This window comes from Pteropus medius, unplaced genomic scaffold, assembly GCF_902729225.1.
Source record: "Pteropus medius unplaced genomic scaffold, Ma_sr-lr_union100, whole genome shotgun sequence".
NCBI classification, from domain to species: domain Eukaryota; kingdom Metazoa; phylum Chordata; class Mammalia; order Chiroptera; family Pteropodidae; genus Pteropus; species Pteropus medius.
The window spans coordinates 22,660,220-22,687,811 of NW_024349800.1; the positions used below are offsets into that span (position 1 = coordinate 22,660,220).

The 27,592-nt window shown below is 36.1% G+C and overlaps 1 protein-coding gene and 2 pseudogenes across 3 annotated transcripts in view; 2 read left to right on the forward strand and 1 right to left on the reverse strand.

Annotated features, from left to right (window-relative positions):
• The window catches only part of SERTAD2 (SERTA domain containing 2), a 104,331-nt gene that overhangs the window by 33,298 nt on the left and 43,441 nt on the right, over window positions 1-27,592 (forward strand). The gene's annotated exons all lie outside the window — the stretch shown is intronic.
• Window positions 15,827-15,945, forward strand: LOC120622222 (uncharacterized; annotated as a pseudogene).
• LOC120622146 (ubiquitin-like) lies at window positions 25,386-25,856 on the reverse strand (annotated as a pseudogene).

Below are 27,592 nucleotides of genomic sequence, written 5' to 3' on the forward strand. Positions count from 1 at the left end.
CTTATGGCTAAGTAGTATTCCATTGTATATATGTATCACATCTTTATCCAATCATCTGTTGAAGGACTGTTCGGTTGTTTCCATGTCTTGGCCATTATAAATAATGCTACAATGAGCGTAGGGGTACATATTTTTATGAATAAATGTTTTCAAATTTTGGGGGTAGATACACAGAAGAGGGATCGCTGGATCATATGGTAACTCTATTCATAATTTTTTGAGGACCCTTTATACTGTTTTCCATAGCAGCAGTACCAATTTACATTCCCATCAGTACTGCATATCTGTCCTGTTGATGATAGCCGTTGTAACAGGTGTGAGGTGGTATCTCATTGTAGTTTTGATTCGCATTTCACTAATAGCTAGTGAAGTTGAGCATCTTTTCATATATCTGTTGGCTGTTTGTATATCTTCTTTGGAGAAGTGTCTGTTCGGATCCTCTGCCCACTTTTTAATTGGATTGTTTGTTTTTTGTTGTTGTTGAGTTGCATAAGTTCTTTATTTTTGGATATTAACCCCTTATCAGAGGTATCGTTTGCAAATATCTTCTCCCATTTGGTCAGTTGCCTTTTTATTTTACCAATGTTTTTTTTTTTTTTTTTTTTTGCTGTGCAGAAGCTTTATAGTTTGATATAATCCCATTTATTTATTTTTGCTTTTGCTTCACTTGCCTTTGAGGTCAAATTCATAAAATCCCCTCTGAGACCAAGGTCCCTAAGTTTAGTACCTATGTTTTCTTCTATGATTTTATTATTTTAGGTCTTATTTTTAGACTCGTTTTGAATTAATTTTTGTGTATGGTGACAGCAGTCAGTTTTCATTCTTTTCTATGTGGCTTCCCAATTTTCCAAGCACAGTTTATTGAGGAGGCTTTCTTTCTCCATTGTATGTTTTTGATTCCTTTGTAAAAAATCGAGGAGCATTTTCTGTATGCACATGACTTCTACATCTGTACAGCCCTCACCTCTCCCCTCTTCTCCAGTTCTGTATTTCTGTATACTTTTAGGACATCTCCAGGTAAGTATAACATTGTCACTTTAAACTCAACTTCTCATATTTGGATCTCATTATCTTGCATACAAAGGTGCTTCAACTACCTGTCTTTTTCTTTCCTGTGGAACCTAATACTCTCACTCTCCTGTAGAACTAGCTTAATAGAATAAGGGAAAATAGTAAGGTGGCAAGATGCAAAGTAAGTTTGCACAAACACGTCATCAGTGATCTCTTTGAAAATATAAAAAAGACAAAGCCCCAATCATATTAATTAAAACTATAAAGTACCCAGGAAAATTTTTAATAATAATTCCATAAGACATGTTATAAAAATTTTTTTTTGCTGAAAGACTAAATATATAAACATATTCCTAGATGAAAAGATGCCAAGTCTTCCCAAAGCAATCTATAGATTCAATGCAATTACAACCAAAGGTCCTAATGGAGGTTTTAATAGAATTTGATAAGCTGATTCCAGTGTTTCTCAAAATTCAAATAAAGAAGAATGAAAGGAATAATCATAGCAGGCATAAACATCTACTTTAAATCTTGAGTAATTAAAGCATTATGGCATTGACACAAGAAGAGACCAACAAATCAGTAGAATGGAATAGAATCCGGTGGGGGGGGCAATAAAGCCAAATTTAATATGTGATAAACATAGCATTTACAATCAGAGAGAAGAGGATGAACTGTTCAGTAAATTAGAGAGAAAAGACAAAGAGAACATTGCAAAGGCCCTCAGGCGCGAGAACATGCATGGTGCATCTCCTGAAGCAAGAAATTCCCATGACTGGAGAGGAGGGGTAGGGGCAATAGAGAGGGATGATGTTAAGAAAGTTATAAGCAAGGGCCCTTGTATGTTCTTCTGAAGAGTTTGGACATTTTATTCAAGTGCCTTACTTAGCCCCACATTCATGAAAACAGTCTCATATATTTTTTCTGTGTTCTTTTATGGTTTCTTTTATTACATTTAGATCTTTAATTTATCTGGAATTTATACCCATTCATTATATAAGGTAAGGATACAACTTTCACTATTCATAACTAAATAGTCATTTATCCCAACCCCATTAATTGAATCTTCTTCCACTGATTTTAAATGCTGCTTTGAATGTTATCATATATAAAATTATTTTTCTGTATTCGTTTTTGAATTTTATTTCATCCCATAAATCTGTTTGAGGATTCCCATGCCTATATAAAATGCACCACCGTGAATGGTCCTAAGCAGCAGAGTGACGTGATCAGATACGCGTTTGTAGAGAGATCACACTGAACAGTTAGGATTTTGTTGCCGTAAAAATCAAGCAAGAAGTAGTCTCAGCTTTTGACCTGAACTGAAGCAATTGGGGCAGAATGGGCAGGACTTGGTGCTTGCTGAAATGTAGTGGGTTTAAAAAGAGGAGGAGATGAAGGTGATGCCCAGGTTTCCAGCTTGGGAACCTGGATGGTGATGATGACGCCTTTCACTGAGAAAGAGGAAGAGCAGCAGGTTTGAGGAGCGGCATCACGAGAAGAGGATAAGACTTCTCAGAGGAGAAGTAAAGTGTGGCACTTGAATTTGTAACTCTGAATCTCACTGACTATCTGGGTGGAGAAATACGTGGCATCAGCAGATAGTGCAAAATCGATGTTGTAGGATAGATGAGAATGTACAGGGAGAGGATATAAGTGAGCAGGTGGAGACAGCATCCCTAAGAATACCTTGAGGGAGAAGAGCCTCCAAAAGAGACTAAGTGGCCAGAGAAGTAGAGGGAACTTGATGATAAGGTGTTTTGGAAGCCAGGGGAAGAACATTTAAAAAGGATAGAAGGTTAGTAGTATACAGTACTGCAGAGATCAGGAAAACTAAGTTCCAAGGAGGCCCTTGCTGACTGTAAGATCCTGTTGGATGGAGTGGCATGGAAACTTGTTGTAGTGAGTGAGCAGTGAATGGGAAGAGACTGAGAGGCAACTAGAACAGTACGATGATTTTGGAAATGTGGAGTCTGAATTTAGAGGGACAACATCTATGTGAGGTGAGGGTCTAGAGCTGAGGCTTGAGTTCAGTATTAGATATGGATATTTGAGAGTGTTATACACCTTAAATTAAGGGTTGAGAGGAAAATGAACAATTGACAGTGCAAACGGAACAGGAGGAGACTCCAGGTAAGGATATCAAATAGAGAAATAGAAATATCCAGTGAGCAGGATATTATGGCAACCAGGAGTTGCAAGTGGAAGAGTTGAGCTAGTCAACCGAGTCAGTGTTGTAGACCTGTGCTTCTTGATCCTGGCTGCACATTAAGGTCTCCTGAGGAGCTCTAAGCAAGTGCCCAGCCCTCTGCCAACCCAAGACCAATTAAATTGGAATCTGTGAGTGGGGCTCTGGCATCAGTATTTTCTTTGTGCTTCTAATTTGTAGCCAGGGTTGAGAATCACTGCTATAGAGAGAGAATGATGAAGTCTGAGACATGATTGGACTTGGCATCAAGTCATCAGTGGCTCTCGAAAGAACAGTTTCAGTAAAGTGAGGAGACTAGATTCTAGTTTGTAGCAAGAGGGGCTGGATGAGGATACAGTTTTGTGGTGAAAGTAAACTAAATGGAGAGAATTAATGCTGCATGGCCCCCATCTTCTTATAAAGTAAGTGTTGTTGTCAGCTACTAACTAAGTGGGGGTGTGGATTTATCTGACTATGTAGAAAGTGGGGGGAAAAGCTGAAAAGATGCTCTGAGGAATGCAAGAAACTGCAAAGCCCCAGTAATGGCCTAGATGAGCGTGAATTGCATCTGTAATTATCTGGCCTCTGTTACTCACTGTTATTGAAGTAATGCATAGAGTGCTGATGCATATAGTGGGGTTGCATCTGAGGCAGGAGATAAGTTTTGAAGTTACAAAATTGCATTTGGTCAAAATTGCTCTTGTTAATCCCTCAAGAAGGTGCACAGCGGGGACTGACATGCCATATCCCCAGAGAGCCGGTTTTCCCCAGCAGCGATGGGATAATCACTGTTTCTTCAGTACCAGATGAAATAGTCGACTTGCCTATAACTAATACTACATGAAAAATGTCCCATTACACTAAAACCACACTCAGCTTAATTAAATACTATCATTAGAGAAGTACTGAAATGGACTAAGCTTGGACTAAGCTTACATAAGCATTAGTTTCCTGTCTATATCCTGAGCATATGATGAGTAAAACAGGGCAATTGACTATACTACCTAGATTGTCATTTTCCAGTTATTGTTGTTTTTTTTTTTTTTAACTGAACACATATAGTTGAATTTGGGTAAATTAAATGCATGGTGACACAGCTCACAGCACTGTATTTTTATTTCTTGCTTGCCCAAAAGTGTTTTTGAGAATGGTTAAGAGAATGGGCCCTGGCTCAGACCACATGGATTCAAATCATGTCACCATCACTCACAACATTTGTGACTTTGGTCATGTTACTTAATCTCTCTTTTCCTCAGATTTCCCATATTTAAGTCATCATGAAAATAATATCTACCTCTTTGGTTTATTGTGAGGACTAAGTAAGTTGATACATGGAAAACAATACTGTTAGAAATTATTGTTAATTTTAGTGACAGTGGCATGTGCTGATTCATATGTGTGATTTGAAGTTAGACTATAATTTACAGCACAAGATCAGACTTTTGCTAGAGCGTATGCTATGGCCCAGTAGACCATCTTTTTTTTTTCAAATTGAGGACCAAGTGAAAGAAGTTGCTGGCAAAATTCAGACATTTCTCTACCAAAAAAGGGGGTTGTATTAATGACTTTTAAACAATTGAACCTGCCACAAAGAGATGTGTCAAATCTCAGAAGAAAACAAATAACACCGATCAAGACACAAAATCATGGTCTTCGCACTAAGATAAATGGTAAATACATTGAGATATAGTAGATTTCTAGTAGTGTGAGTCTTATAGATTGTCTCTATCTAAACCAGCAGTGCTATATTTAGGTGAAATGACCTGATGAGTTGGCCAGTATTTAGGCTTCACGAGTTTTTGCAAAAATGAAGAGATATTTATTTTAAAAGAGCATCCCTATTGAAATGGAGGAATGAAATGAAATCTAATGATGTGTTATTGAAATTAAGGGATGGGTAATAATGGAGTGATAAAGAAGTAAAAAGAAAGAAGCTTCATTTTGCTAGAATGGGAGGGGATGGAGTACATCTAGGATTAGACATTTTTTAGTACTATGCTTTTCATATAGTTGGATTTTGCAATGGTCCCTTTCTAATTTATAGTAATTAGTAGCATAAATGCCTCATTACCACTTCTTTGAAGTGTATGTGTCATGTTTGCGTAGGTTTTTTTTTTTTCAGAGTAAAACCTGCAACCAATAAACATATTCACTTTAAATTATCTATTTGAAAAAAAATTATCTTATTTTGGTTCAGAAAATAAATAATTCGATTAAACCTCTGAGCTCTTAGAAACTATCGTGCTATATAATCTTATGAATAAGATTTAGTTAATGCAGAGTTTTAAAGCAACTCAAATAATTAAAATTAATTATTAACCACTTCCTTAAAAAGTCAGAGCCATAATGAGCTGAATTATAAAATGTCTTAAAACTTAAATTTACTTCATTAGTTCCATGGCTATCTCACAGCATTAGAGTACTAGAATCATTTTTATGCCTCATAATCATGTAATAGCTAATATTTTTTTAGCATTCTCTGAGTCAGGAACTGTTCTAAGTGCTTTGTGTGTATTAACTCAATTAATCATCACAGCTCTGAAGCAGGTCTTATTTTGCCCAGGATTTCATAGCTAATATGTGGCAGAGCCAAGACTTGTACTCATACCATTTGCCCCCAGGGCCTTAACCACTATACACACTGCCTATACTTGAATATGTAAATTCTGAGATGGAGTTTAGCATGCTTGAATTCCCTATAGACCTTAATTTTTAAAGGAGTGAAGAAGCAGTCACAATATTAACTTGGATTTATTGTACAAGTTGTGGTACCCTGCCGAGAGGTTTCTGTTTCAAAGATAGAATTCTTGTTAAGTGCTTCATAATACTACGGGCCATTGAAACAAGATTTTCAGATGCTCTGGTTGTACTATTTACTAGACTGACAGTTTGTATTGCATTACCTCTTCTTGTCATCAATCTTGCCTTCCATACATTCCAATATGTATGTATTTACTTACAACTTTTAAAATTGATTATATGTTTGAGGATTTGGGTATAGTAGTGGGTGAATATGTTTGAGTTTGTAGCAAAATAAAAGACATTCTGGTGGTTTCGGACAAAATAATTTCATTGCATTTTGGATGTGTTTTCAAGTGTAGTTTTCTGACCGGTCAGAATTGATGTAATGAACATCTGAACAACTGATGGCCTTGGTTTGTTCCTTCATAGCTTTTTCTGTTTCTTTGCTTTTCGTGTTAACTTAGAAGAGCAACATTTATAAGATTTAAACAAGTTCTCTTCTCAGGGTGCTTTACCTGGTAGCTGCTCTAGCCTATGTCTTTCCCTGGGGTCTTACATCTCTAGAATGAAAAGGAAGGATTTTATTCCCTATTAGTTTGGTAAATTTTTAGCCTTACATTGCCGTAATGAAAAGGTTAAGATTCTTTCATGTTTTATCTGACTACATATTAAATGTAATGCATTGGGAAATTGCACTAATTCTGTGTGTTTGTGTGTATGTGTCATTTATTATTATTTTTGCTATGTTTATAAAGATACGTATTTGTTCAAAAGATCCAAACCATGAGTGTATAAACTTCCCTAAGCCCTGCATTCAGAATCCACTGGCATCATTTCAATGGATAAGCTTCTAGACTCCCCCAGGGAATATATAGAAATAAATAACTTTATTAAATAAAGTCATAGTGTAGATGCTATTTTGCTTTCTGTTGTTTTCAGTCATGGACCTCTTTCCATGTCAAAATATATTATCTTTTTAAACAGCAGCATAGTATTTCAATGTGAATGGATATAAAGTAATTTATTTAATAAACCTTTATTGCCAGACATTTGTATTGTTTTGTATCAGTCCTCTTGGAAGCAGTGTACTGCTGGGAACATCACTTATATCTTGCATACTTTTAAAAAATTTTTTCCAGTAAGATAAATTTGTAGGTATGGGCTTGCTGAGTCTAGCAGAATGTACGTTAAAACCTTTTATGATATGATACTGCCAACTTGCTCTCCAATATCTGTGTACCAGTATGTGCTTCTACTACAGTGCATGAGAAGGTCTGTTTATTATACCGAATTGCTTTCTTTTCTAAACTGATTCATTTGTTTATTTAATAAATATCTGAGTGTGTACTATTTGCCAGTGTATGCTAAAGTTCCAGTAATAAACAACACAGAAATGTTTTTTGCCTTTTCAGGATTTGTTGTTTCGGGAGACCAATACTTTCTTTTCATTTTTTTCTTCTCATTAATTTACATATTCTTAAATGTATATATTAACTGGTATTCTTTTGTGAATTGCATATTCACATACTTATTTTTCCTTATCGTATTACCATTTTTAGATTGTTATGTAAACAGATCTATCTTTCTAGGTAGGCCTTTTCCACCCCAAGATCTTAAAATTGTTTGCCCATTGGGCTAGTTAGAGTTCTTAGTTGCAAAAACATTGACTCTACTGACTCTATTCTACTTAAGCCAAAAATGGTATCAGGTGTTCACAGAATTATCAAGAAGACTGGAAACAAGGAGTCAAGAGGAGCTGGATGGCCTGCAGCAGGGTAAGACCATATGACAGGGACAGGCTGGTAAGACCAACCTTCTCATCCTGAACCTACTCAAATAATAGCATCAGGAATATGTAAGATTTTATTTTCTTCATTGTTTTCTCCTGTGGTGTCTTCTTTCTGAAGTATATTGTCCCCAGGTGATAGTAAAGACAGCCAGAAGCAACCGTCTCCTCAGCATCTTTAGCAAAAAGAGGGCACTTTGTGCAAAAGTCTTGGCATTAAATCTCATTGGCCTCTCTTGGGACATGTATGTATCTGTGAACCAATCAGTGTGGCATGGGAGAATGCAATGCTTTGATTGGCCAGGCCTAAGTCATGTGTCCATCCTTGGTATTGAGGGTAGAATCAGCTGGTGGACTGAGAGAAAGGGGACAGGGTTTCTCACAGAAAAGTGGGCTGCTATTACGGAACAAAAGAAATAGATGCAACAAAGGCAACAGGTGTCCTCTGTAATCATGATACTTGATGTTTTTAATTATGCTGGATTCTGCATTCTTTCATAGAGCAAAATGCCACTTTGTAATTTATTGTTTCAGAAAATTAAAATGTCTTTTTATTAAATCAGTTTTCTCACTGTACATCGGTCATCACTAGGCAGAGGAAATATTTAAATACTAATGAGGAAAGTAAGTTCCTTCATTTTCGAATTAATTATATTAAATGAAAGACAGCTGTATAACGGAATAAAGAACTGCCTTTTTTTATTGTATACATAGAACATAGGTTCTTAAAGATGCAAGATTTATACATGGTGGAGTTGTACATTTTATTAAAAACCCATATATTACTGAAATCTGATATAGTGTTATAAACATGTTTAGAGATCCAGATAGCAGCATATACTGAGAAGACCAAAAATATTAAAACTGAGAAGAAAAAAATATACACCCTCAATTAAATGGCATGAAAAGTCACTGCTGTGTGTTACATTTCTGCAGTCATTCAAAACTACTTCCCTATTTGAGTCAGTACTTGCTCAATGTATTCTCTCCCACAAGTGTGGGTAGCAAATAGAAAAATATCAAGAAAAAGTGAAGTATAGTGAAATAAACATGGGTTTTGGTGTCAGCCAAAGTTGAATTTCAATCTGACCTTAAATCATGTGACCTTGAGTGTGTATCCCCATCTGAAAAATTATGTAATGCAAACTCAGAATTAAAGGATTAAATGGCATTGTTTTATATAACAATGGTAACTATTACTATTATAATTTGGAATTATTATTTGCGGGTAAAGTAACATTCTTTTGGAAAATCAGTTGTGTCATGTCAGCATATCAGAGACAGTTGTGCATATGAAAGAAGTATGATGTATTTCCAAATGTGTACTAGGATTTTCTTTCAATTTCTGCAGTTTAGGTATAGTCGTGGTAATCCTTTGGGGTGAAAAGGTCGGTTTACCAAAGGTTGACTATGGTGTGCTGACTTGGATTATTCTAGTGTTTGAGGATCTGTGAGAAACTTTCTGTACTTTTTCAAGTGCGAGAAAGGACAGCAGTGGCCCAGAGTTCCTGGTCACCGTGCTGTGGTCCAGCACCCTAGGAAGTGAATGAATTACCTGTAGAGTTAGTTTAGTCAGGCACAGTAGCAATTTGAACACTGGGCTACACTTTAATTTGATCAACACTTTCACTTATTGATGGTCTTGTTTTGGTACTTTATCCTACAGACAGAGCATGTAGTCTGTCTGACTACAGACTTTAGCATCAGATAATTTTATGACAAACCACATTTGGCATGCCTAGTTATTCAGGGAATTTTCAAAGAACTGTAGTGGGACTTTTTAGTCATACATCCTCTCTGTTCTTAGTCATACGTCCCTTTTATGGTAGTCATTAGCAAATATCTTTCAACCTCTTCTATAATGGTTAACAGTGTAAGCTCTCTGTAGTGTTGGCAGTTTTGAGCTCTGCGTACTTAATTATGAGACAGTCGGCATATACTTGTGAAAACATAAACTAAATGTTGGTATATTCTTTTTACAGAACTACAGTTATTAATGCATACATTAAACTACTTCAAAATTACTAATCAAAAGATTTTTCTCATATATACTTTTTTGGGATATTTTCTCTTTTCCAGTTGTACCGCTTATCTAAGTGTGATTGATTACTTTTAGAATTAAGAAAAAAGAAAACTGAAGTCAGGGCGATTAGAAGTTTAGTTTAAATGCATTGGAAAACAGCCATCTTTATGCTCTAGGCAATCAGAAGCACCTTTTACATTTAACTTTTTGACCCTAATGGCCTGGTCAAATTCCAGTGTTGTACAATTGCATTCTGCTTTCCCTAACACCTAGTAATTGCAATTGTTTTGCTACCACCTATTACCTTAAGTTTTGAAAACTGTTTGTAGGGTACATCAGAAGTTGTACTTATCACCTTTTCTAAAACTTTGGTAATTTTTACTTCAACTCCTTCTAACCCTTCTACTTTCTCTCCAACTTCATATTTCTCCAAGCATATTCAATAGCATTCTTTTTCATATATCCAAAAGACGTTGGACATGTGGTTTTAACTGAATGAAAATGAAGTTATAACATATCAAAATTTGTGAGATGCAGTTAAAGCAGTGCTTGAGGGAAATTTATTGCTTACACTAGAAAAGAAAAAAGGTCCAAAATCAATGACTTAAGTTTCTGCCTGGATAAACTAGAAAAAGAAGGACAAATTAAACCCAAATTGAGTAGAAGGAAGGAAATAATATAGAGAAATCAATCTATAAAATAGGAAAAAGGCAAATAATATTTAAAAAACCATGAAACAAAAACCGATTCTTTGCAAAAAACAATAGAATTGATTAAATGTATTGTGAGTCTGATTCATTTTTGCCTCCTTAAAACACACGATAGTGTCCTACGATAGAAGATTGGATAAAGAGGCTGTGGTACATATATACAATGGAATATTAACTCAGCTATAAGTAGAGATGAATTACTGCCATTTGCGACAACATGGATGGACCTCGAGATAATTGTGCTCAGCTAAATAAGCCAGGCAGAAAAAAATCCCATGATATCACTTATATGTGGGATATAAACCTAAAAGCAACAAGTGAACAGGACAAACAAACAGAGACTCATGGACATGGACAATAGGCTAGTGGTTACCAGAAGGTAGGGAGAAAGGGAGTTGGGAGAGGTAGACAGGGTAAAGGGGGTCAAATATGTGGTTACAAAAAGAAATCTATGAGAGGTGAACACACAGTGTAATCTCTCTCTCTCTCTCTACACACACACACACACACACACACACACACACTGCGCCTTACTGTTAAAGTGTAGAGCTGAAACATTGGATTTTGTTAACCAATGTCACCATAAAAAAAAATTAAAACACACTATATAGTACACTGTTAAAAGGGATTTCGAAAACTAAAAAGCTAACTCCATAATTGTCCTCTACTTGAGGTACATGGCCTTGTTTAGAAACCTAGTATTTAACTACAATAAAACTTATTTAAACAAGTGTTTGTTACAAGTTTAGTCATAATCAACTATTTTAGAAAGATTCCTGTGAAGGATAATTAGTTATACTTATGGAAAAATAGTATTTGGGAAAAAAACCTCCACAGTTTCTACATTAAGTGCTGTACTTTGTTTTCAGTTTTGAACAAAAAAAAATAATATGAAGCCAGTGTTGAAAAGTTTGAGATCAAGACCAATAACATAAGTTTCAGGAAAAGTCAGTTAAATATATTGAAAAACATACGTTGGACATTTGTAGATTTCATTTGCTAAAAGCATCTTTTCATAGTACACATTTGCTGGGAAGTATTATTCAGTACTGTAGGTTATAAACAAATATCTGCCAAAATAAAACTATACAGAGACCAAATCACAAACCTACCAAATGATGATGTATAATTTTAACAGTTATCAAACCCATGGATAAATAATCTGTGCTACTATTTGTAGTGTTAGTCAGTGACAGAATTTTGATGAAGGAAAATGATGAAGCAAGGTAAAAATGTATAAGGAATAATTTTGTCCTTAAAGAAAGTGGTCTTAAAATTTTGATTTTATCCAAATTGTAAGATGAACTACTTAATTTTCTTTTCAGCAAATACTGAATAGAAGCCCAAGGAAAAAATTAAAATCAAGTATAATTCTAGTAATCACTAGGATATTTGGTAAATTCATATCTTTTCTTGATTATTCATTATCGGATTATTTTGTTCATGGATTATGCAGGTTTTCTGTTTTGCTTATGAAATCTTAGAATCAAATGACATAAACCAGCTCCCTCCTTCAGTTTCTTTTTGCTCTTCATCGTTTGACACACCTACCTCACTGTTTATGAGCCTCCCAGACATAGAAAAAAATACTTGAAACCAAACCAGTCAGTTCTACATTCTAATAGTATTTTTAAAAGGTTCCTTGGTGTAGGAGATGGGGATAGAGGAAAGATGTACAATGATAAAACAACCAAAATTAGAATTTCAGGATTATAGATGGAATTCAATTTCAAATTCTAATTTCTATCTGTATTTAGTCATTCCATAGTTTGTAATGTGCTTGTTGTTTCTTTCTGTTTGGATAAAGAATGCTTTCTTTCTGTTTGGATAATCTTTCTTCTGAAGTATGAATTTTTATTCCAGGCAAAAGACTTGGAATTAATAGACTGATAGGGCAGACTTAAGAAAAACTTTTTAAGGATTCCTTTTCTGAGGGAATTATGATGGTTTGATTAGATAGGGTATGATGCTCAGAATTGTAGGAGACTTTTTGACTGGCCCAGAGAAGAGCCAGTTGTAAGGACAGGAGTGTTGTTCTTCCTGCTTGTTGTACAGTTTCAGCTACCAGGAATTCTTTAAGTGCTGTGAATCCCAGGGATTAAGCGTGACAGAGCAATAGTTACACCCATTATGGTTGAGAATTGTTTGCACTCTTGTTTCCTGTATGCATGCTTGCCTTCTACATTTTTAGAGTTTGCTGTATTTGACAGCTGTGCATCAGTGATATTTTTATAGTTCAAAATGCTGTAAGTAAATGTATTATAGCTGTAACTTTGTATTTTCTCTAATGTTCTCTCTTTTTGAATCTCTAGTAGGAGGGTTTGTATGTGGAGGGGGCTGTATTTATAAAGTAGTGAGAAATAAACACCAAGCAAATTTGAATTCTAAGATTTAATGTTGCAGAGGATGATATATAAAGCCATCACAAATTACCAGAGAGATATAAAACGAATGTGACTATCCATACTCAATTTACTTTTCTTTTTGATTTGTTTTAATGAGTGTTTTTTCTGTCCTGAGTTCAAGTTCTCTATCTATACTGTCCTTCTTTCTTATTGTTATTCCTAGATGGCTCATCCTAGGCAAGGGAGTTCTTGATTATTTCTTCTCAGGACTTCTTTCCTATATGTTAAAAACGAAACAAAACAAAACAACCCGGACCTTCCTAGAACCTAGCCTTTCTTACAAGGTTTATTTGGCAGACATTGTTTTTTAGAAAATAAGTCTCATGAAATGTATAAATTTTCCAGTAAAATAGATTTCTGTCATTGTGGGCACTCAATTATTTGTTGAATTAAATTAAATGAATTCTTATGCTTACATTTAATGCAGAATTAAGAAATATCAGATCATAGGAATCCCCAGAAAAGGATCAATTAATCCCAGAGACTAAAGACAACAATCACATCCAGTGGTTTTGTAATTTTGCAGACAAAAGTGAACTCTTAGTTACTGGGTCACATTGCATAAGAAGAGGAATGACCTCTCTTCATTCAGTTTTTATTACCTGGAATAAGCCAGGTAATAAAATACTTTGCTAGTGCTGGGATATGGTGATAAACCTTCCAGGTTCCCCGAGAAGGCAGTTCCTTAGATAGTGGCAGCCATTTCTTACTTGCTTTCCCTTTTCTCTTCTCTCTTGGTTCTCAGACCAGGTCTAGGAGCTTTTGTTCTTTCATTCAGTTACACCATTACCTTGGAGCTCATATCACAGTATATTGTAATTACAGATATATCTCAGAGATACTGTGAGTTCCATTTCAGACCAACACAATATAGCAAGTATCACAATAAGGCAAGTCACATGAATTTTTTGGTTTCTCAGTGCATATAAAACTATGTCTACACTACACTGTATCTGTTAAGCGTGCAATAGCATTATATCTAAAAAAACAATGTACATACCTTGATTAAAAAATATGTTATTCTAAAAACTGCTAACCATCATCGGAGCCTTCAGTGAGTCATAATCTTTTTGCTGGTGGAGGGTCTTGCCTCTAGGTTAATGGCTGCTGACTGATCAAGGTGACGATTGCTGAAAGTTGGGGGTGGCTGTGGCAATTCTTAAAACAACAGTGAAATTTGCCATATCAATTGACTCTTCTTTTCACAAACAATTTCTCTGTAGCATGCAGTGTTGTTTGATAACACCTTGCCCACAGTATAGATTCTTTCAGAATTGAAGTCATCTCAACCCTGCTGCTGCTTTATCAACTAAATTGATGTAATATTCTAAATCCTTTGTTGTCCTTTCAATAATTTTCACAGCATCTTCACCAAGAGTAGATTCCATCTCAAGAAACAACTGTCTGCTCATTCATAAGAAGCAACTCATCTGTTTGAGTTTTAGTATGAGATTGCAGCAGTCCAGTCACATCTTCAGGCTTCACTTCTAATTCTAGTTCTCTTGCTACTTCCACTACATCTGCATTTACTTCCTCCACTGAAGTCTTGAACCCCTCAAAATCATCCGTGAGGATTGGAATCAACTTCTTCCAAACTCCTGTTAACGCTGATATTTTGACCTCTTCTCATGAGTCATGAATGTTCTTAATGGCGTCTAGAATGGCGAATCCTTTCCAGAAGGTTTTTAATTTACCTTGCCCAGATTCGTCAGAAGAATCACTGTCTATGACAGATATAGCCTTATGAAATGTATTTCTGAAGTAATAAGACTTGAAAGTCAAAATTATTCCTCGATCCATGGACTAAAGAATGCATGTTGTATTAGCAGGCATGAAAACAACATTCAGCTTATATTCTGTTTGCCAGAATATAGTAACATGGCCACCGAGCTACAAAAAAAAGATAAGAGATTTAGCTTTTGGTAAGGTACTCATGGGCTCAACTAAAAATTATTGCTAAAAAAAGAAGAATATATATTATTACTAAAGAAGCTGGAAGTCTCTGTGCAGACCTTTCAGCAGCATTAAATGGGTATCACATGGCCACGCACTCATGCATTCTGCTCAGAGGTAAGTGAAATCATGTCCCCATTCAGCGCCTGTTACTCTTAATTTAGACAGAACCCTTACTGGCTTAGTTATAGGTCTTCCCAAACCACTGCAGATTAGGAGGAAGTGTAGTGAGAAACAGGCCTCTTGACAGCTGCAAAAATTGAGAGCAGACTGTCCAGTAACAAATATGGACATATAAAAGGCCGAGGCGAAAGCTAAGCTGGCAGTTCAGAGGAATTTGATATAGGGGCAACCAGTCCTGTGAACTTTGGTAGCCCTGAGGCACTGCTCATTTAATAACATTACCACATAGTAAAATACTTAGATTTAGTAATGGCGATCCAGAGTCCTCCATTGTGGTTAAAAGTAAAAACATTTTGGCACTCTGAAAGAGGTAGTCTTCATCAATTATCTGGAAAATTCATTTAAGTAGAACAGTCCATAAAAATGATCCTGTCAAATAAAGGAGAGGCCCCTCTATTCACAATACTCTTCACCTTTATCTAATTACCACCACATTATTTGTATAGGAAAATTCTTTCTGAGTTCCATATCTGGTATCTGAAATTATATATTGTCTCAGAGTGGTTGGCATTTATAATTTCTTCGTTTTTAAAGAAAGTGTCTATATTAACCAATCCTCAAATATTTAAAATTATAACCATAGAACAATTGCTCTTCATTCTTACCTTCCTATAAAGAGTATAGAACTTATGGTTACATACAAATAGAGCATTATTGTAAGTATAGGATTGTCAAACGGTTCTCCAGTTCTCTTATTTTTAAGTCAACTGGCATCATAGCGAGTGTTGCCATTCTGATACGTTAGCCTTGAATATTCTTTCTCATTTCTCAACTTAGCAAACTCTTACTCATTTAAGACCTAGGCCCATTAAAAAATAAATTGTCGTCTACAGCCATGCTACCCTGAACAAGCCCAATCCCGTCTGATCTCAGAAGCTAAGCAGGGTCAGGCCTGGTTAGTACTCGGATGGGAGACCACCTAGGAAGACCAGGTGCTGTAGGCGTGAAAACTTTGAAAAATAAGAGATTGTAAGCTGACAAGGTCCTTGCATTCTGTGAGGTCAACCAAGGGTCACCTCACCTAAAAATAAATAAATAAATAAATACGTCGCCTCGCCTAAAAATAAACAAACAAACAAATAATAAATAAATAGTATTACACACAAAAAGCATGATCCATAAAAGGAAGAATTGACAAATTAGACCATCAAAGTTGAAAATTTAGCTCTATGCAAGACTTATCTTGAAAAGATAAAAAGACTTGGAGAAAATATTTGCAAATCACATATCTGACAAATGGCTAGTATCTAGAATATATAAAGAACTCTCAAAACTAAACACTAAAAAAATATATCCAATTAGGTAAAAGACATGAAGAGACATTTCACCAAAGAGGATATACAGATAACAAAATGATGTCCAACATTAGATTAGGGAAGTGCAAATTAAAGGCACAGTGAGATAAACACGGACCTATCAGAATGGCTAGAATAAAAATTAGTAACACCAAATGATGAGGATGGTGAGAAACTGGGTCATAGATACATTGCTTATAGGAATGTAAAATATTATAGACACCGAAAAACAGCTTGGCAGATTCTTTAAAAACTAAACATCCCACTGCCACATGACCCACCAATTGTACACCTGGGCATTTATCCCAGAAAAATGAAAACTTAAGTTCATACAAAAACCTGTACACAAATGTATATAGCACCTTTATTCATAATCGCCCCAAACTGGAAACAACTCAGATCCTTCAATGAGTGAATGGTTAAACTAACTATGGTGTGTTCAGCACTACTCAGCAGCGAAATGGAACTAATGATTCAAGCCACAACCCAGCTGAATTATGCTGAGTGAAGAAAGCCAATCCCAAAAGATCGTATACTGTATGATTCCAAGTATATAACATTCTTGAAGTGATAAAATTGTAGAAATTGAGAAGAGATTAATGGTTTTTAGGGGTTAAGGGAGAGGAGAGGAGTGGGTAAGGCTATAAAAAGGCAACACAGGGATCTGTTTGGTGATGGAAAAATTTTGTATCTTGACTATATCAATGTCAATATCTTGTGCTATAGTTTTGTAAGGTGTTACCTTTGGGGAAAACTGAGTAAAGGGTGCATAGTATCTCTCGGTATTGTTTTTGACAACAGCATGTGAAAATACAATTATCTCAAAATGAAAAGTTTAATTTAAAAATCGTGGGCTCCTTAGAACGCCACTGGACTTTGAACTCCACGAGTGAAGGGATATCTGTATTTCACCAGCAGCCAGTACAATGCCAGACTCATAGAAGTTGCTTTCAAAATGTTTGTGGGTTGGCATATGTGAGAGAGGCTGAACATTCGAATGTAACCAAATTAAGCACACATAACTGACAATACGTCCCAAAATAAAGGGCATTTTTCGCCTGAGCCATTCATTTAAAAACTATTGAGCATCACTCTAAGTGCTGAAATACAACAGTGAACAAAATTGAGGTGGGGGAATCCCTGCTTTCATGGAGCCTACGGTTTAACTACGGCAGAAGATAATAAACATGATGCATAAATTATACAGTATTTTAGGAGGTGGTAAGTGCTATGGAAAATTTTTTAAAAGCTGTATTTAGGGGTTGAGGATATGAAAAAGGCTGCAGGATTGAGTGGATTAGAATTCACAATTTTAAACAAGGTTTAAAGACAAAGAGACAGTGTCATTTGAGCAAAGTCTTGAAGGAAATGGGAGAAAAACCATGCAGGTATATGAAGGAAGAGAGCTCCAGACAGAAGGAACAGCCAGTGCAAAGGCTTTGAGGTAGAAAGCTGTCTAGCATGTTCATCAACTAGTAAGGAAGTGAAGCCAGTGGTAGGGGAGAGTAGTTTGGTAATGAAGTTAGAGGGACAACCAGAGTCCAGAATAAGTAGAGCTTTTTAGGGTGTTGTCAAGTCTTTGGGTCCTGCTTTGAGTAAAATGGGGAGGCATTGGGAGATTTTGAGTGGAGAAGGGACATAACCTGACTTATTTTAAAAAGGACACTCTGACTACTGTGTTGAGAATACAGTAGAAAAATAGGGTAAAAGCAAGGAACAGTACTTCAGAAGCTCTTTCAGTACTCCAAGCAGGAAGTGATGGTGATTTGGACCGGGGTGGTAGCAGTAGAGTCATGAGATATGATCAATTTGTATTTAGATTTTGAAGACAGAGCCAACAGGATTTGCTGCCACATTGGATGTTGGGTATGAAGGGAAGAGGAATCAATGATGACTCCAAGGCTTTGGAGCTGAGGACTTTGACAAATGGTGTTATCATTAACTGAGATGGAAAAATTTCAGGGACAGGGCAGCTTTGGGGAGAAGGTGAGGAGCACATGTTGAATTTGAGACATCTAAGTGGAGGTGTTGAATAGGCAGTTAGATGTCCCAGTCTGGAGTTCAGAGGCAAGGTATACAGAGTGGAGATACACATTTACAAGTTGTCAGCATTTGTATGATATTTAAAGCCATGAAACTAGAGGAGCTCTCCAAGGGAGGAGTACATATTGTGAAGAAGTCCAAAGACTGAGGCCCAGGGACCCTTTAGAGGTCAGGGACAGGGAGAGGAACCAGCTGAGAGAGACTGAGAAGATATGACCAGTGACAGAGGAAAAAAACCAAGAGTGTAGGATCTTGGCAGCCAAGTGAACAAAGTGTTTTTTGAAGGAAGAGGAAGTAGTCAGCTGATCAACTTTGCAAGTCAGGTAAGATAAGGACAGATTGACCACTGAATTTAGCAATATGGAGGGAACTGATGACCTTCATACATCAGAGAGGAAGAATTTTAGTCATTAAACTAATCTGTGGCTCATTACAAGAACAAAATTAGATTTGTTTTAAAAAGCAACTCTTTGGTTCCTCAAAAAGTTATAGAATTTTGATTCAGCAATTCCACTTCTAGGTACATACCCAAAAGAATTGAAAGCAGGAACTCAAACAGATATTTGTATACCAATGTTTATAGCAACATTATTTACGGTAGCCAAAAGGTCGTAGCAACCCAAATGTCCATCAACAGATGAATGGATAAACAAAATGTGGTGTATACATACAAAAGGATATTATTCAGACTTAAGAAGAAACGATTTCTAATACATGCTACACATAGGTGAACCTGGAAAACATACTAAATGAAATAAGCCAGACACAAAAGAACAAATATTTTATGACTCAATTTATAGAAGTTACCTAAAATAGGCGAATTCATAAAGACAGAATGTAGAATAGAGGTTATCAGAGGCAGGGGGCAGGAAGGAATGGAGAGTTACTGTTTAATGGGTACATAATTTCTCTTTGGGATAATGAAAAAGTTCTGGAAATGGATAATGGTGGTGGTTGAACAACAATATTAATGTACTTAATGCTATTGAATCACACACTCTAAAAAGGTTGGAGTAGTAAATGCAAATTCTGCAATAAAAAGAAAGTATAGGATGCAGGTAAAATTGTCTAAAATGAAATTGATTATATATATTAATAAAATGAGGAAATGAAGGAGGAAAAAAGCTTTTTTTTTCCCACTTATTTCTGATCTAAGAACTAAGTTTGCTTTAGGCATCATTTATGACTTGGCTTTCCTTATAGAACCTTTAGAACAGCGGTCCCCAACTTTTTGGACACCAGGGACCAGTATTCCTATGGGAATCTAACGCCTGATGATCTGAGGTGGAGCTGAGGCAGTGATGCTAGCGCTGGGGAGCAGCTGCAAGTACAGATGAAGCTTCGCTCTCTCTCTGCTGCTCACCTCCTGTGTGACCAGGTTCCCAAAAGGCCAGGGACCTGTACAGGTCTGCGGCCTGGGAGTTGAGGACCTCTGCTTTAGTACACGTTTGTTACACTCCTTTCGTAATGGCTCAAACCTTAGCCTTTGCAGTGAAAAAAAAGTATTCTCTTGTATAGGTCATTATCATTAGGAGGGCAGGAAGAGAGTCGGTTGTTACAGAGTGATCCAACTAATAATAATTTTTGGAAAAAAGTTCACTTAAAAAAAGTCTGTCTGTCTATCTATCTCTTCTCTTTCAAGAAACTTTTCTCTCTCATGTAAGGGCCCTTTAAAATATTTCTCGAATGCACATGTAAATAATTTTCCTGCTAAAACCAGCATTTTTGATAATTTAGCAGAGCTGATATGGAGAAAACCTTGAGTACTGGCAGGTTTTGTGGCACAGTGTATTTAATAACCGTGACAACTCAAGAATTTTAAGCAGACTCGCCTCCTTGTCTGGAATCTGTCGGCACCAGTGTGTCTCTACTGGCAAGCCCTTAAATTTACTATTTCAGCCAAAACTGTACTAATGATGGTCTACCAAATTTTAACAGGATATTTTTAAGACTTGATATTCTCATTATTTAAAAAAAAAACTTTCCCCCATTCCTTTCAAAAGCTGCCACTTTAAAAATGGCAAATTAAAAAAAAAAAAAAAAAAGGTCTAAAATTGCTTTACAGCCTTGATGAAACAAAGACTGGTGTGTTGGTGTGGCTGCAGGGATCTCTGCGCTGCTTTTGTATGATTTCAGAGGTGAATTTAGATGGCTGGAAGATAGATGGCTGCCAGATGCAGTTTGACATAGATTCAGGCAGCTGCTCCTGGGCTAGGTTTCATTAGCTGGTAAGTGCACCAGCAGAAGCAGCAGAGTAAGGCCCCAAATGCCAAAATGACAGTGAGAACAGTGGAACAATACAATATTCACTAAGTGATTTTAATCTCAGAGATTAAATGTCACCCAATCAGTTTGCAGTTTTTAAAAACCAACTCCTATGAAGCCATTAGAGGGCCCAGGTCTTTGTCCATTGAGGGAAAGAAGTTTTACTTAAAAAAAATTTTTTATTGGTTTTAAAATAAAAAGTGTTGTAAACCCATTTTGGTAATATACAACTAAAAATCATATCAACCTCCTCAGCACACACACATCACAGTAAAAGAAATGTATTCATTATTGCCACCAAGCAAATATTCCAGTAAATGGACCAATGTTGGTTTGTTTATCTATCTTACTTAAAATGAGTCTTGGATGAGCTTCCCAGGCCTCTTCCAGCTTTAAGGCCTCCCTTCCCCCCACTACCACACCCATTCTTCTTCAAAGAAAGACCAAGGTCTCAAAACAGGGTGTATTTATTTACTTTTGAGACCTTATAATCTGCATAGCTAGTGGTGAATATGTACTCAACCAAATAATTGTGAATTACAAAAAAAAAATAAAATAAAATTTCCTACAAAGAATTTTTATTCTAACTACTTGTGGGGTCATAAGTAATTATGAAACTGACTCCAGAACTCCCCATACTTGATTTCAACTCACGTGTTTTCTCGGCTGAGAAAAGGGAACCTTTATTTAGTATATTATTTAAACTTCTTAAACTTATCTTTGCTTTTTTTGAAAAGAGTGTAATGATCTAATCCTTCAGTGATGTAACCATTTCATATGGGGTAATTATTTAAATTAAAATTAACACAAAATAAATAAGTGTACGTATTTGAAACCTGTAAATCTAACCAGTCTCTGCTTTTCTTCTATAGTCTTAGGAAGCTAATGCATCACTTATAATAGCTCTGAGGCATTACTGTGTATTTTTCTTTTTTTCTCCAAACGAGTGTGTGCTTAACTCTCTTAATAACAATGGGAGTTGTATATGTACTCAGAGAAGAATAGCTTTCATTGTGTCTTAGTATTTTTAGTATTTTGCTTAGTAATAATGTTGTAATACTACTTTTTTTTTTTAGTCTACAGAACGATTAAAGATTTAGAAAAAAGCTCTGATTGCGTTAGAAACTCTATATGTTCAGGAGCAAATTATAATGTTAATTAATAGCTAGATGATACCCTCCTGAGTTTGAATATATTCTGAGCTTGAATATGTTGCATACATGTTCTCTGAGAGTTTAATTTTCTGGGGACAAAGCTTTCCGTCTGTAAACTTATATTTGAATTAAAGGGAATAATATTTTAGGTGTCATGGTTTTAGTTCATCTAACTCTTTGGGAGTTGTTTCATAGTGGTTAAAGCTTCGCCTCTTACTCCCTTCCCTCTTTCTCCCCCTCCCTTACTCCTTTAGTCTGGCACTGGCAGCTTGAATACATTGACCTAAACATTGAGCTTTTTTTGTTGTTGTTTCACTGTACATACTACTCACAAGAGGTATGGTTGCAAACCTCTTTGATAAAGGGTGAGTATCAGCTTAATGAAGAGTCTGTTTGGTCTAGCACACTCAGTTTTGGCGAACCTAACCAGACTCAGACTGCATTTCTCATGAAGAGCCTTTAAAAGCCTACCTAACCTTTCTGAATCCCTCACAGGGTCTCTGGGAAGAGAAAGAAAACGAGGCAGCATAATCAACACATGTAGCATAGTACTCAGCACAGGGCTCATTCTGTAGTTTTACATTTTATGTTTCTTTCCTTTACCATATGCATATTTTCTCTGGAAAATTCATCATTTCACTTGGTGGAAATAGTTAATATGTGTCGAAAACATGGAGATCCTCAGAGAAAAGTGCTATGTGAATAAGTCCGAGATGCAATTATGGTTATTACTATCAATTACCAATCAATATAAAACCATTTCAGTTGTTAATAATCAATCGACATTTTAATTCATTTTTTCCTGCAATGAAATCATAAATTTAAGCTGCAGTCTCTTAACCACTTATGGCAAGTTCTACTGATGTAGGTATATATTTATGCTATATCTATTCCTCTTATTCCCTCACTCTGGTTTTTTGGTTTATTTTTGTGTTATTTTGGTGGTAAAATACATGTAACATAGCATTTAACATCTCAACCATCTTTAAGTGTACAGTGCAGTGATATTAAATACATTTATACTGTTGTGCAACCATCATTACCATCTATCCTCATAATTCTTTTCATCTTGTAAAACTGAAATGCTATACTATTAAACAATAACTCCCCATTGTCCCCTATCTCCACTCACTGGCAGCTACCATTTTACTTTCTTTATGATGTTGACTACTCTAAGTACTTCATATAAGTGGAATCATATAGAATTTGTCTTTTTATGATTGCCTTATTTCAGTTAGCATCCAAGTTGTAGCACACCGCAAAATTTCCTTCCTTTTTAAAGCCAGATGATTTTCCATTATATGTGTATATATATATATATATATATATGAATATGTATATGCTTATCCATTCACCTGTTGATGAATACTTGGGTTGCTTCCACGTTTTAGCTATTGTGAATAATGCCGCTATGAACGTTGATGTACAAATATCTCCTTGGGACCCTGCGTTCAGTTCTTGGGGGTTATATATTCAGAACTGAAATTGTTGGATTATATTATATTTCTGTTTTTAATTTTTTGAAGAACCACTATACCGTTTTTCACAGTGGCTGTACCATTTTACATTCTCACCAACAGTGGACAAGGGTTCCAGTATTTTTCCCATCCTTATCAGCACTTGCTGTTTTCTATTGTTTTGATAGTAGCCATCCTAATGAGTATGAGATGGTATCCTTTTGTAGTTTTGATTTGGATTACTCTAATGGTTAGTGATGTTGAGCATCTTTTCATGTGCTTGTTGGCCATTTATATATCTTCTTTGGAGTAATGTCCGTCCAAATCCTTGGCCAATTTTTGAATTAAGTTGTTTGTTTCTGTTATTGTTGAATTTTCAGAGTTCTCTAAATATTCTGGATATTAATCCCTTATCAGATATATGATTTGCAAATATTCTCTCCCATTCTGTCGATCGCTTTTTTACTCTGTTGATAGTGTCTTTTGAAGCATAAAATTTTAAAATTTTCATACAGTCCAATTTGTCTATTTTTTCTTTTGCTACCTGTGCATTTGGTGTTATGTCCAAGAAATCAATGCCGAATCCAGTGTTATAAAGCTTTTGTCCTATGTTTTCATCTAAGAGTTTCATTGTTTTAGGTCTTAACATTTAGGACCTTGGCTCATTATGACTTAATTTTTATATACGGTGTTAGATAAGGGTCCAGCTTCATTCTTTAGCATGTGGAAATCCAGTTTTCCCAGCATCATTTCTTGAAAAAAACATCGTCCTTTCCCCATTGAAAGGTCTTGACACCCTTGTCAAAAATCATTTGATCATATGTGCAAGGGTTTATTTCTGGGCTCTCTGTTTTATTCTATTCAATGTCTGTCTTTATGCCAATATCACAGTTTTGATTAGTGTAGCTTTGTAGTAAATTTTCAAATCCAGAAGTATAAATCCTTCAGTTTTGTTCTTTTTTGAGATTGCATTGGCTATTCAGAGTCCTTTGAGATTCCATATGAATTTTAGGATGGCTTTTTTATTTCTGCAAGAAAACATCATTATGATTTGATAGGAATTGCATTGTATCAGTAGATCACTTTGAGCAGTATTGACATTTTAACAGTATTAAGTTTTCCAGTCCATGAGCATGGGATGTATTTCCATTTATGTATATTCTCTTTAATTTTTGTCAGCAATGTTACATAGCTTTCATTGTGGAAGTATTTTACCTCCTTGATTAAGTTAATTCCTAAGTATTTTATTCTTTCTGATGCTATTGTAAGTGGAATTGTTTTCATAATTTTTTTTTCAGATTGTGCATTGTTCATATATAGAAATGCAACAAATTTAAAGTAATTACTGATAAGAAGGAAATCATTTCTGTCATTATGCTATTTTCTATATGACTTAAGAGTTATTTTGTCCCTCATATCCTGTATTATTGTTTTCTTCTGTGTTGATTTTTCATAATGAAATGTTTAAATTCCCTTCTTATTTCTTTTTGTGCATATTCTATAGCTATTTTCTTTGTGGTTACCATAGGGATTACATTAAACATCCTAAAGGTATAACACTCTATTTGAATTTATGCCAGTCTAACTTCAATAACATATAAAAACTCTGCTCCTTTATAACTCTATCCCAAATCCTTTTGGTGGTTGATATGACAGAATTACACCTTTATACATTGTGTGACCCAAAACATAAACTAATAATCTTTTTAAATGTATTAGTCTCAGTTGTACAGAAAACAAGATTTGGAGTATAAACCAAAATTACAATAATAACTAGCTTTTACACCAATAATAATTTTTTTCTTTAAATCTGTTAGTCTCTTAAATCATGTAGAAAACAAAAGTACAGTTAAAAACCATTTTTATAATAATACTAGCTTTTATAATTGTCTATGTGTTTACCTTTATCGAATTCTTGATTTCTCCATATGACTTTAAGTTTCTGTTTAGTGCCTTTTTCTTTCATCTTTCAGGACTCTCCGGGGCACTTCTTGCAGGACGGGCCTAATCATCGTGAACTCTCTCAGCTTTTGTTTATTCGAGAATGCTCTGGTGGTTTTTAACTCCAATCAATGAAAGGGAAACTTTACTGAGACCCCCGGGCCAAGGAGTTTGGGCAGGTGGCCGCCCTGCTGGCTGAGGAGGCGGTGGAGGGGCCTTATTTGACCACCTACTTGGAGCATTGGTTGTTGGTGTGGCCACACTTCTTGAGGCATTTGACAGCACGGGGACGCAGGCGCGAGTAGCACTTGCGGCAGATCATCTTGTTTCAGTCGCACTTCCCGGCGCGCTGACGGAGGGAGGGCTCAGTGATGCTTCAACCAGATGAAGCACCAAGTGCAGGGTGCACTCTTTCTGGATGGTGTAGTCTGAGAGAGTGTGGCCATCCTCCAGCTGTTTGCCTGCAAAGTCAGACGCTGCTGGTCAGGTGGGATGCCCGCCCTGTCTTGGATTTTACCTTTGGCCTTTTCAGTGGTGTCACTGGGCTGGACATCTAGTGTGATGGTCTTGCCCGTCAGGGTCGTCATGAAGATCCGCATCTCTGCGTCTGCTGAGGAGACTGCTTAGCTGCCTCCTTGAAGAAAACTATTTGGGAATGTCTTAATTTGTCCTCACTTTTGCCAGATATAGGATTCTTGATTGACAGTTTCTTTTTTGTAGTGCTTTGAATATATCAGCCCGCTGTCTTAGGGCCTCTAAAGTTTCTCATAAGAAATCCGCTTATAATCTTACCGAGGATTCCTTGTATGTGACAATTCACTTCTGTCTCGCTGCCTTTAAGATTTTCTCTTTGTCTTTTGAGAGTTTTATTATAATGTGTCTTGGTGTAGGTCTCTTTGAGTTCATCTTACATGGAGTTCGTTGAGCTTCGTGAATGTTCATATTCATGCCTTTCCTCAAATTTGGGACATTTTCAGTCATCATTTTTTAAAATAGTCTCGCTGCCCCTTTCTCTCTCTCTTCTTCTGGGACTGACATGAGGGGTATGTTGGTTCACTTGTCCCATAGGTCCTTCAGGCTCTTCAGTTGTTTTCCTTTCTGTTCCTGGGACTTGATAATTTCCATTGTCCTATCTTCAAGTTTGCCAATTCTTTCTTCTGCTCAAATATGCCATTGACTCCTTCTAGTGAATTTTTTCATTTTAGTTATTACACTTTTGAGCTCCAGAACTTTTTGGTTTCTTTTTAAGTTTCCTATCTCTTTATTGATATTTTCATTTTGTTCAGACATCTTTTTTTTTTCACTTTCTCATCTTCCTTTAGTTCTTTGAGCATCTTTAAAACAACTATTTTAAAATCTTTGTCTGGTATATCGCCATTGAGTCTTTTTCAAGAACAGTTTCTATTGATTTTTTTTACCCCTTTGAATGGGCTATACTTGTTTCTTAACTGTTTTTTTGTTGTTGTTGTTGAACACTGGACACTTAAATCTAATAATGTGGTAACTCTGAAAATCGAATATTTTCTCCCTCCCTCAGGGTTTGCTGGTTTTTTTGTAATATTTTGTTTATTGTGGTTTTTTTTTTTTTAAATTGTTGTAGTATGTCTCTGTCTTAGCCTGAGGTGTAAACTTAAAGTCTTCTTGGGTCTTTTCTGAGCTTTTCTCTTGGCATGCATGGTCACTTTCTTATTTTTCCTGAATAATGCAGTTATTTTTTAATGTCCTAGTCTTTGATATCTGGCTCCTACAAAGGGGAAAAGTGAAAAATAAAAGGGAGTGGGGAGATAGGCTGGCCCTTTAAATCACCTAGAAGTCACTTCAGGTGAGGGGGGCTTGCAAAAATGGGGGAGATGCAACAACAATCCTGCCCACCTCTTCCTCTATGGGCAGAAGCAACAATCAGGACACAGATCCACAATATTTGGAGGACAAGGCCTTTTTGCTCTGTCCTGCCCCCCGTCCCCTCCCCCCAGTTCCCACAAGGTACTTGCAAGCTGCTTCAGGAGCATGTGCACAGCTGGGGGTGGGGAATGAGTAGTTGCTAATGTACTAAGAACTGAAAATAATTAAATTTTACTGCAATTTACCATACAGGTCTCAGCCCCACCCTCCAGAAGTTGCAAGCTTTCAACAGATTTCGTAGTTCCAAAGTAATTATATCAGACAGATTCCGCCAGTGCAATTGTTGTCTAGGTGGAGAGATAGATTCCTGGTGCTTTCTACTCTGCCATCTTCCCAGAATCTTCTCCCACTCATTCTTTTTTAAGGGAACCTTGATTTTATTTGGGATAGCTCTGCGCCATGCTCACATAGTTAATGTTCCGACATACTTATAGATGAGGCGGCTACGGTCTAGCTCAATTATGGCCTATGAGATGTCCCTGGGGAGGATATCGTTCTTGAATAAAAGGATAAAGCCTCATGAAGACAAGGCTT